The sequence below is a fragment of the Bidens hawaiensis genome, unplaced genomic scaffold, assembly GCF_021521415.1.
Source record: "Bidens hawaiensis isolate Kalapana, Puna unplaced genomic scaffold, B.hawaiensis_p1.1 tig00032735_1, whole genome shotgun sequence".
In the NCBI taxonomy this organism is placed as follows: domain Eukaryota; kingdom Viridiplantae; phylum Streptophyta; class Magnoliopsida; order Asterales; family Asteraceae; genus Bidens; species Bidens hawaiensis.
The window spans coordinates 126688-137817 of record NW_027495580.1 but is presented as its reverse complement, the minus strand read 5'-3'; positions in this window follow the sequence as shown (position 1 = coordinate 137817).

Here is an 11130-nt window from a genome sequence, read left to right as displayed (position 1 = left end):
TTGTAGCATTTAACTTTGGTTTTATCAAAACCAAACTTGGATTTATTATTGATTGAAAGGGCTTGGCCTGTTTTCTTAGCCCACTTTCTAGCCCTACGGAACGCGCTGCCAAGTGCCCACATGATGTCGATGCGTTCCATATCATCTTCATCTAGCTGTTCATAGTCATCGCTGTCCAGATGACTGTTGCCAAGTTTACCAGCCACCATTAAGCTGTATGATTCAATTATTGTGCCTAACGTTGCCATATGTTCTTTGGCAACTTCCACCGTTACCTTTCCCAAGCCTTCAGTGTTTAACGTTGCCTTTTCAGTTGACTTGGGTCCGGAGTTAGAACTTGAATTTCCGGAATTTGATGTTGGTGGTGCAGAAGATCTCGTTTCGGTCCCCTTAGATTGATTTGACATTGAGGAGACAAACGCAGTCTTCATTGGAGCATGGTCATTTGAATCTGACATTGGTGATTTTGACATGTACAGCGACTTGTCAGATGTTGCTCTGGGTTTCCTGGAGGATGCTCTTAATTCAGCGTCTTCCTGTCTGATTTCTTTTATAAAGTCAGAAAGAAGAATCGTCTCCAATTGATGACTTCTTCTCATCACAGTCAGGAAGGTGTTCCAGCTTGTTGGGAGTCCTTGAGCGAGACATCTAACCTTTTCAGTCCCTGTTGTTTTGACATTATAAGACTTTAGCTCTGACATAAGATGATAGAATCTTGACAGCAACGATTCAATGTCTTGGCCGGATTCTGGACCAAACAAATCAAATTCACGCTTTAGCTCCCGTGCGTGAATTTCTTTAAGTGACTCAGATCCTTCGCATCGTTCTACCAGTGCGTTCCAAAGAGTTGACGCTGTTGTGAACTGGTTAAATTGATGGAAGAGATCGCTGGAGAGAGCTTGAGACAGTAAAGAGAAGGCTTTCTTCTCAGCATCAAAGGCTATCTTTTGTTCTTCTGACAGCCTAAAGTAGCTCAGGCTTTCACCATCATCGTTTGTAGGATGCACCCACGTTGTCTGAACCGCTTCCCATAGTCCAGGATTCACACCTGTGATATGAATCTGGAATCTTGTCTTCCAGGTAGTAAACTCATTGAGTGCCATCAACTTTGGAGGCTTGTTGAAGCTTCCAGATTCTGAATCACTCTCAAGGATCGATTGGATCCTTTTGTTTGTACTTGAACTGGCAGACATGTTTGCTTCTTTGTTTTACACTTTGATCTGTAAACACTTAACAAATAACGTTAGTAACAAAAGTGTCAGTCAATTCTAGTGAAAAAGTTCACTTGAAAAGACTGAAAAATAATTGAAAATTTGCTAAGTATTGAGAAATCAGCCTTTTAATCGAATGTGTTCTGATTCGATCGAATGTGTTCTTTATTCGATCGAATGTGTCCTGATTCAATCGAATGTCTGACTGATTCACTGTTCTGGTCTTCTGAAGCTTATCCGATCGAATATGATCTTGTTCGAGCGAATGAGGTGACAGGTTCGATCGAATGAGTGTCCGGTTCGATCGAAAGGGTTCTGGCAGTCGAATAAGAAAGAGATTGAATGGGTGGAACGAATATGAGACTTGTTCGATCGACTGGATGCAGGTTCGATCGAAAGGATGAATTTGATTCGATCGAATGGACTTGGCGCAAATCACGGCGGGAAAAACTAATTCGGTCAAAATTCAAACTGGTTCGATCGAATAGAAGGCTTATTCGATCGAATGAGTTCCAAAAATACTACTTGTTCGATCGGGATTTTCGTAATTTCCAAACTTAGAAGATTTGACCAGATTTTCGGTTTTAAAATCACTAACACGAATCCTAATTGATTTAGAAGCAAAATAGGACTCTTTTAAGTGTTTTAACACTTAAACAAACAAGCAAACACATAAATATGGATCAAACATTTAAAAAACGAAGAACACTTTGAATGTTCTTGATAAAACCCGAAATTTTAAGAACAAAAATTTGATGATTTAGACGTGTAAACCAAACACAAATGATTAGAATTGATTGAAAATCAATAAACCAACACTTTTAACATCAAATTTTAAGATCAAAAACCAAAATATATGACTTTTTATGAGTTTTTGATAAGAACACTAAGAACACCAAGAACAAAAACACTTTTTATGAGTTTTTGTAGGACCGATTCGGGACTCGGTTTCCCAACGATTCACGGGGCAACGTGTTAGAGTGCGGAATCCTCTAACACGGCGATTCGGTGGTGATCAACGGGCACGTAGGTACGATTCCTAAAGGAGTTTGACGCCTAGGATTGGAGGAAACGACCAAGAACACGAAGAACGCTTGAGAGAGTTTCTGGAGGCTGCTGGTTCTGTGATTTACGTGAGTGTGTGTTCTGTTCAGGAGCTCCTGTGAAATTTCCTAAGTAACGTTTATATATCGAAAACTGGTTCGATCGAATGAGATACCCATTCGATCGAATGAGATCTGGTTCGATCGAATCAGTCACTGATTCGATCGAATCAGCTTCGTTTGACATTTTCAGTACGTTAACTTGGTTTCACGATCGTTGGTTTCTTGTTGAACCAACCTGATAGAACTGGGGACATACATGTGACATTTCATGTCCTAACAAAAACCAATATGCATGTAAACTTGGATACTTATAAAGCTAGACTCGTAGCAAAAGGTTTCACTCAAACTCAAGGGGTTGACTATGATGAAACTTTCTCGCCAGTGGTGATGCTAAAGTCTATAAGGATATTGTTTGCCATAGCCGCATATTATGACTATGAGATATGTTGAATGGATGTCAAAACTGCTTTTCTAAGGGGACACCTTGAGGGGGATGTCTATATGGTTCAGCCTGAAGGTTTTGTCGATCCACAACATCCTAATAAAGTATGCAAGTTAAAGAAATCAAACTATGGATTGAAACAAGCATCTAGAAGTTAGAATCACGGTTTTGATGATGAAGTTAAGAAGTTTGGATTCATCAAAAACGCTGATGAAGCTTGTGTGTATAAGAAAGCTAGTGGGAGCATCATTACCTTTCTGGTATTATATGTCGATGACATACTATTATTTGGAAATGACATTCCAACCATGGAGGGCGTAAAAGCCTGGCTTGGAAATTTCTTTTTCATCAAGGATCTTGGTGAAGCCGCCTTTCGATCACAATTGGGATATGTCTTCGTTCTAAATGGTGGTGCTGTCTCTTGGAAGAGCGCAAAACAAACGTGGTAGCCTTGTCCACCACTGAATCAGAATACATCACCGCCTCCTTGGCAGCTCAAGAAGCTGCGTGGATTAGAAATTTCATTGCTGACCTAGGGGTAGTCCGTACCATTCAGGACCCTCTAGAAATCTTTTTGTGACAACGAGGGTGTGATTGATCAAATCAAGGAACCCCGTGCACATCAAAAGACTAGGCACATTGAGCGGAGATTCAACTACATAAGGGATGAAGTTGAAAAAGGAAAGATATGTATTCACAAAGTTCACACTGATCAAAACATTTCGGATCCACTCACGAAGCTCCTTGAATGGCCGAAGCATGAGGGTCATGCTTATGCCTTAGGACTTCGATATTCTAGTGATTGGATTTGATCAAAATTTTGTACTTGGATATCGGAACAATTTTATTTTTACTCAATCATATGGTTTTGGTTATGGTTATGATTTTGAGTTATGTTCCATTTTAGCATGTTTAAATCCATGGATAATTTGATTATTCTAATTGTCCGTAGTCGATCATAGTTGTGGGAAAAAATATGAAGGTAAGACTATTATGAACTTGGATTGGTAGATATTCGTGAGGTATGAATATAGCAAGGGTTGCTGCCAAGGTTCATAGATATTTATGGGATAAATATTGGACTGACCGCCCTCAACTTTACTGCATGGAATCCTTGTGATTTGTGATCATAAATAAATTTGAGTAAAGGCGAACATCATAGTATCCTCCAACCTGAGATACATATTGGGTCTTCATATTCACCGACTATTATTATCAAGTTATACAAATCATGAACGTATATCACGTTTTACCCTAATTTGTTTAATTAATAATTTGGTTTCGGGGATGAAACCTCTTTTAAGGAGGGTAGACTTGTAACATCCTACTTTTGATAATAATAATAATAATAGTAATAATAATAATAATAAATGAAAAAAATTTTGTTTACTTAATGGTGTGTTATTATTTAGTTAAGTTAACTAAAAATAATATAGTGCGGGCTTAGACAATAAAATATGGAATTAGGGATGATGATAGGCCTTTGGTTCATGGGCTTAAGAGTATAAAAACACCTTTAATCCTCCTAAAACACATACAAACACTCTCCTACAACCCGGATTCTGATCTGGGCTAAAGAGAAGAAAATTTCGTTATTCAAGAATCATCAAACAACACGAAACACATCTAGATCATGTGTTAACTAAGATCTGAAACAAACCAGATCCAAGAAGGTACGTTCTTGCTGTAAAGGTTAGGTATTTGAGGTCGTTTTGCCATAAGATCAAATATTATGGAAAATGGGGTTGTATAATGTAAGAAAAACATAAACTTGATACTAAACAAGGTGTTTTGAATGAAACGGGACATCTGGGTATTGTTTGGTCCATGTTAAAGCAAGAAAATGAAGTTGTTATAGCCCATAACTCGTTTTATCAGTAAAACGGGTATAACATGATGTAAGGAAGTGATTAGAATGGATAGGCATGAAAAACATATTCGAAGCGAGTTCCGGGGAAACTCGATTCGTTTGGTGGAAAAACGAATCAAATCAAAACGAAATGAATTGAATAGAAATGAAACGAATCGAATCGAAATGAAATGAATCGAATCGAAGTGGAACGAATATAATCGAAATGAAATGAATAGAATCGAACTTAAACGAATCAAACTAAATCTAAATGAAACGAATCGAATCGAACTGAAATTCGATTCGATTAGAATGAAAACTCGAGTCGATTAGAATGAAAACTCAAAACCGATTAGAATGAGAACTTGATTCGATTATAATGATACTCGATTCGAGTAGAATGAAAACTCGAGTCGATTAGAATGAAACTCGATTCGATTAAACTTCAGCTTAACACCACCTAGGGGCTCTGCCCCTTCGACCCTGCTAGGGGTTGCCACCCCTAGAACCTCGCTGCTAGGGGCGCTGCCCACGAACCTTCGTTTGTTAGGGGTTTTACTAACCGAGAAATATGATTTCGGTTAGGAGTAGTAAATTGTACAAATTGCTACTCTTCTTGCATTGCTTCTACCCAATACGGATCTTGAAGTGCCATAGGAACACTTTTTAGTTCTATTTGTGATAAGAAGACAGTGTATCTGGTGATACTCATGATACCCGATGCATGCATGTCCGCATATGCACACAATAAATTATCATCGCATACATTAACAACATGTCTACGAGTACGAAATCCTTCATTAACATCACCAATGATGTTTTCCTGAGGATGATAAGAATGAATCAGGAGTGTCGGATTCTCAGGAAATTCAACGTTGTCTTGAAGATTGGTGATGTTCTCTTCAGTAGTTTGATCATTAAAAGATTGGGAAGATTCTTCAACTTGTATCTCAGGAGCCACCTGAGAATCAGTAAATGGGCAGAGAGGGTTTCTTTAAAGCCGGCATCACCAGAAGAAATAGAAGCATCATCTGATGTGTCCGGTTGATCGTGTACAACGTTCTCATCATAAATAGAAGATATTGGAATGGAAAACAATTGTTCTTCCAAATAAGCACGCACCACATCTTCTTCTTGTACATCAACCGAAGAAGTAAATGAATTAAATAAACCATCAAAGTTGAACATCCAATTAGGTCCCTTGCTGGCATGTGGTGTAGTATATCTCTGACAATCAACATGATACCATTCTTCTACATATCCAGAAGAGAAGTTAAATACACGTTTCTTAGGTGACGCATACCCAAGAAAGTAACCCTCGATTTCCTTCTCTTCAAATTTACCCACATCTCGTTTCAACAGCGTGCAAGGACACCCAAATGGTTCGAGAAATTGAAAATCCGTCTTATGGTTATTGACATAACTTGATCTGATTGATTACGAGATCATACATTACGTGTCTAGTCTATTTATATGAATTACGTTTAAGTATGATATGATTGATTACGCTAACTGTGTGTGTTGAGAGGTGAATTGGACAGAGTAACGAGTGGAAACTTGGATAAAATAAGAACTGTTATTCATAACAATAATTACAAAGTATATATAGAAGACTGTCTCATTCGTTAGACAAACCCTAACAAATGAGCTACTTATACACTAACATACTTTAACGTCATTCGTTAAAAAAATGAATGGACTTATACGTTAGCCTCATTCGTTAAAATTCCCTAACGAATGAAGACTAATGACAGGCGGGGACACATTCGTTATTAGGTACTCTAACGAATGTGTCAATACATTAGTGTATGTGCCATATACTAATTACCAAAATACCCTCAATACATTAACTATTATCCAAATACATTAACAAAGACCAAGACACAAAACCGTGCACCAACAATGACAAACATTTATAAGATAACTCACTTTTAAGATGAGACAATCCCTTAAATTATTAAGTGAATTGTCCTGGATACTTTAGTAAATATAACCTTGTACTATACATAAAATATCAATTAAGATTAGTTGAGTCGTAAAGGATTAACCTTGAATTACCAAATCTTAATCTACACAACTCTTGGCCAATTACAGAACTCGTGTAATAACCAACCAAGAGTTGTTAAATTAGGTTATGTTGCACACTCATTTAACGAGTAATGAACCGATATTAGTGGATGAATATCAACAATCCGTATCCATAAACATTGTTGATGATTTCCATTCTAAAATTGTTAATTACTACTAATATTCCACTTCGTCCATGTCAATATTAGGATTCACGTTTTTTAGCCGTTTCCAAAAACTAAGATGATACTATGAAAGTTTAGCCAATAATAAACATAAAGTTTATTATCAAAGTAATAGGTGACATCAAAATAGGATGTGTGCTCATGGATACGGAAAGGGAAAACTGACCTTATAGGTTATATCCCTGAGAACCATTACGATTGGGTTGTCCGCTCTTTTTAGCCATTTAGGTTGTCCCGAAAAATCACTACCGATGGGGTAGGGTTTTTGCTAGAGTTCGACATTTAAATTTGATTATTATGTATTCAAAAATCGTGTATTATATATGTATTCAAGTGTAATTATCATGTAATTTAGAGAATTTATTCCCAAAGATTTGATAAATGTAGTAGTTTAAAATTTTACTAATAATTAAATTACTAGTATAATTCTATGAACTTTTTTGCACTATTTTATTTGAAAATATAATATATACCATTTGCTAAACTATAATAATTAAAAATGATATAATTTTCAAAAAAAAAAATGGACACAACCAATAATCGTAGCTATAGAATTATATCGCGAATTGTCATTTACATATATTTTATTTTGAACGGCTAATTTAGATCACCGACGGAACTAGCCTTACTTTTCATCTTTATTTTCGTAACAACGGAGACCACCATCAACTGATAACCCACCAAAGATTAATATAAATACAACATTAATAAAAGTGTAAGAATTTAATAATTTAATAAAGGTATATATTAATTATGATTATTTAAATACTATTATTTTAAAAAGTAAACACACTTGACAAAAAGAAAAAAAAGATTGACATGACATCACATCAAAGTCAGACATGACATGCTGTCAATATTCACACTTACCATTTGAAATAATGGATGTCTATCAAAATACCTTTTGACATATAGAGGTAAGCTACATTGGGAATGGTGAACCGTCTGACATCCGTCATTTGAAATGGCGTAAGACATAAAATATGTACAAGATCCGCCATTTGAAATGACGGATCACATGTTGAACGTACAACCCAGTAGAAAACAACTGACAAGGTCTATATATTATCTGTGATCCACCATTTTAAATGACAGATCTTCTATAAACCATCACTAACATTTCTCTATATTGGAAACCATTTTTCACTTATATATTATCCCATTTCAAAAAAAATCTGTTGGAACTGTTGGTACTCCTACACCCTGGCTGATTTTTATGTGTATCGATTCCGACGAAACCCGGTATACCCTAACCGGTAGACAATAGTTACGTCATATTTAATGTCGGGTACATGAATTACCATAGTAATTATACGAGAATACATGGTTCACTGTATTGATTGTACGTGAATATATAATTCATCGTATTGAATATGCGATTAAACGATCGATAGTTATTGAAACCCGAACGAATCGAGGGTTCAATTATAGACGATATCTATAATATTTAGTGATGTTTACGAAGTATTAAAGCTTCGGGATAAGTGAATTAAAGCACAGAAAAAGAATTCTCGATTTAATGTACGTCGGTACGTTAAACGAAACCTTTAATACCAAACCGAGCAAGAGATGATCGATCAAGCCGAAAAAGATGCGCAATAATTAATAATATGATGTTTTAAGTCAATAAATGTCATGGTTTAAGTTTTTAAAGTTTTTAAATCGGTTTTATATAAATTTCATTTTTAAGCCGAAAAACGACCGTTTTAAACTCGTTTTAAGCCGAATTAAACATTTAACCGAAAAACGAACTGAACCAGATTATCCAAAACATTATCCGGATATCCGAAATCCAAACATGTGGCTTAGAATGGAGAGGTGGGTCCCACCCCACCCCCCTCATTAATCCGATCGGAATAAGGGTCTCATACCCATTCCTTATTCTTTTTTTTAACACAACAATCCAACATTCTTCATCTCTTCTCAAGATCATGATCCAAAACCGAGATTTTGTAGCAAGAAAACAAGGTAAAGAATCGAGTTAATCACGTTTCCATCTTCGTTTCTTGAGTTTATTTGCAAGAAAATGAGGTTTCAAAGATGAAAACCGATTTTTGCATGATCAAGTGATGTATACGGGTTATACAAGGGATCTTGGTCCAAGAAAGGAGTTAAACGAACCAAGAACGAATTTTTACGGCTTAAATCTTTGTTTTTGAATCATAACCGAAACTATAGTGTAACAGGCTTGATCGTGAGTGTAACTTGCTTGGTATTGTGGTATGTTGGTTGTAGGTTCTGTGTTCAGTGGTAGATAAGGCGGAATGACGAGTTTGTAGCTTGTAGTGGCGGAAAACGAAAGGTATATTCGGTTTATGTTCGGTTTTGGAGATTTGGACAGATTGTTGATGGTTTAGAGTTAGGTCATGAAATTTGATAGAGGTGTTAAACACATGAAAATAAGAGTTCTGTGAATTTTTGGTAATTTTTGGACAAAGGATGAATATTTGGTGAATTTAATGCTCGGTTTTGGCTAAAAATGGTGAAAAATAGTTAAATATCATGAAAACTTCTGGAAAGTTGCAGATAAGCTTTTTATAACATGAATAAGTCACTCACAAAATTTGAGGTCAGTTGGAGAAGTCTATGTAGGCTTTTCGGTTAAACGAGTTCTAGGGTTTTCTAGCTCGGTTTTAGGGAAATTGGCATGTAAAAATAGATTTTGGTTCTGGAAACATTACAGGGGACTATGTGGATGGCAGGGGACATCCATGAAAAATTTGGGATTTTTCTAAGGTCGTTTGGTATTTACGACATATTTAGTGTTTAAATGGTGTTTAAAAATAGATATATAAATCTTAAATATAAAAATTAATTCTGGAAATATTTTTATAAAATTCCCCACTGTCAAAAAGTGATTTGTGTAAAATTTCAAGATCCGAGACTAAATGGATAATTAATTAAGCTAAAAAGAAGATAAAAACAAACTTTTAAAGTCTAAAACGCACAAACCGGTAAAGTTCGTCTAAACGAACTGACTGGTGTATAAAAACCCTAAAAATGAACTATTTTCATATAATTGAGTTAAACAAGTAAAAATAAATCATCCGAAAATAATTCGGATGATTTGGGTAATTTTAAACGATTTAACAGTTTCCGGTGCGCTAAAGACGGAAACGGGTCCCGCGGCCAAACGGGGCGTCTAAACCGAGCTCTAATTTCACAACTTTAACTAAATTATCAGTCAACAACTATTTTCGGGTCGTATGTGACCAAACTCATTTTTGGAACGTAAAAACGGATAACCGTGCTAGGCATGCAAAACGGGAAAAACGACTAATAATAATTTTGACCATTGAACTCTAAACGATATCACAATCTGAGTCCGGAGAAGTGTTTCTGGGTTAACATTGCCCCCGGAATGGGTACAGTACTGGGTTAACAGTGTCCCCAGATGTCCCTAGATGTGTTTCTGGGTTAACATTGCCCCCGGAATGTATACAGTGCTGGGTTAACAGTGTTCCCAGATGTACCGGTTAACTTGGTTAAAGTTATATTAATAATGAGTGTATAGTAACGATCGTAGGGATCATATTACAGATTGGACGTGTTAACTGATAATGATTGTTGTTACCTGCTTGCATGTGCTAAGGTGAGTTTCACGAGCCCCTTTTTCTGAATTGTTTTCAAATATTTTCCCGGGGCGGAAGCATGTTACTATTGAAATGTTTAAGTACATACTGAACGCATGGATTTGCGTGGATTTATATATATTTTATTGTACGGGAATCGTACGGAAATGTACTAAGATGGTAATTGTCCGAGTTGTTAACATTCTAAGGCCCCGGAACACGAGTGATTAACTGAAAGCCGGTAGAGTGTGGATAGTACTATTGGTCTGACAAACCCAACTGGTCCGGCATGGATTTGCTGATGTTTCCCAGCCAGTTGCACATGTCTATTTTGTTGTTGATATATATTTTGCTATGTAATGTTAGACATAGCGGTTTGGGGTAGGTCCGTGGGCGGGGGATATGCCAGGGGGTTGTGTGTGATAGTCAGAGGTTTCACTTGTGGGCTCAGCATAATTACATCGATAATATTATATTTTGATAATGATTTATCATGGTTTACTCGAATTGTGAAACTCACCAACTATTCGTAGTTGACCCGTTTTCTCACATGCTTTTCAGGTACAACTAAGATGAAGTGATTGATTACGTGCTAAGTGCTTGATGTGTGTAAGATTTGCGTGCGGGATGTTAGGATACATTATAATAAATAGAATTATGTATCGTATTGTATGATGTGTGTATCACCTAGACGGTAA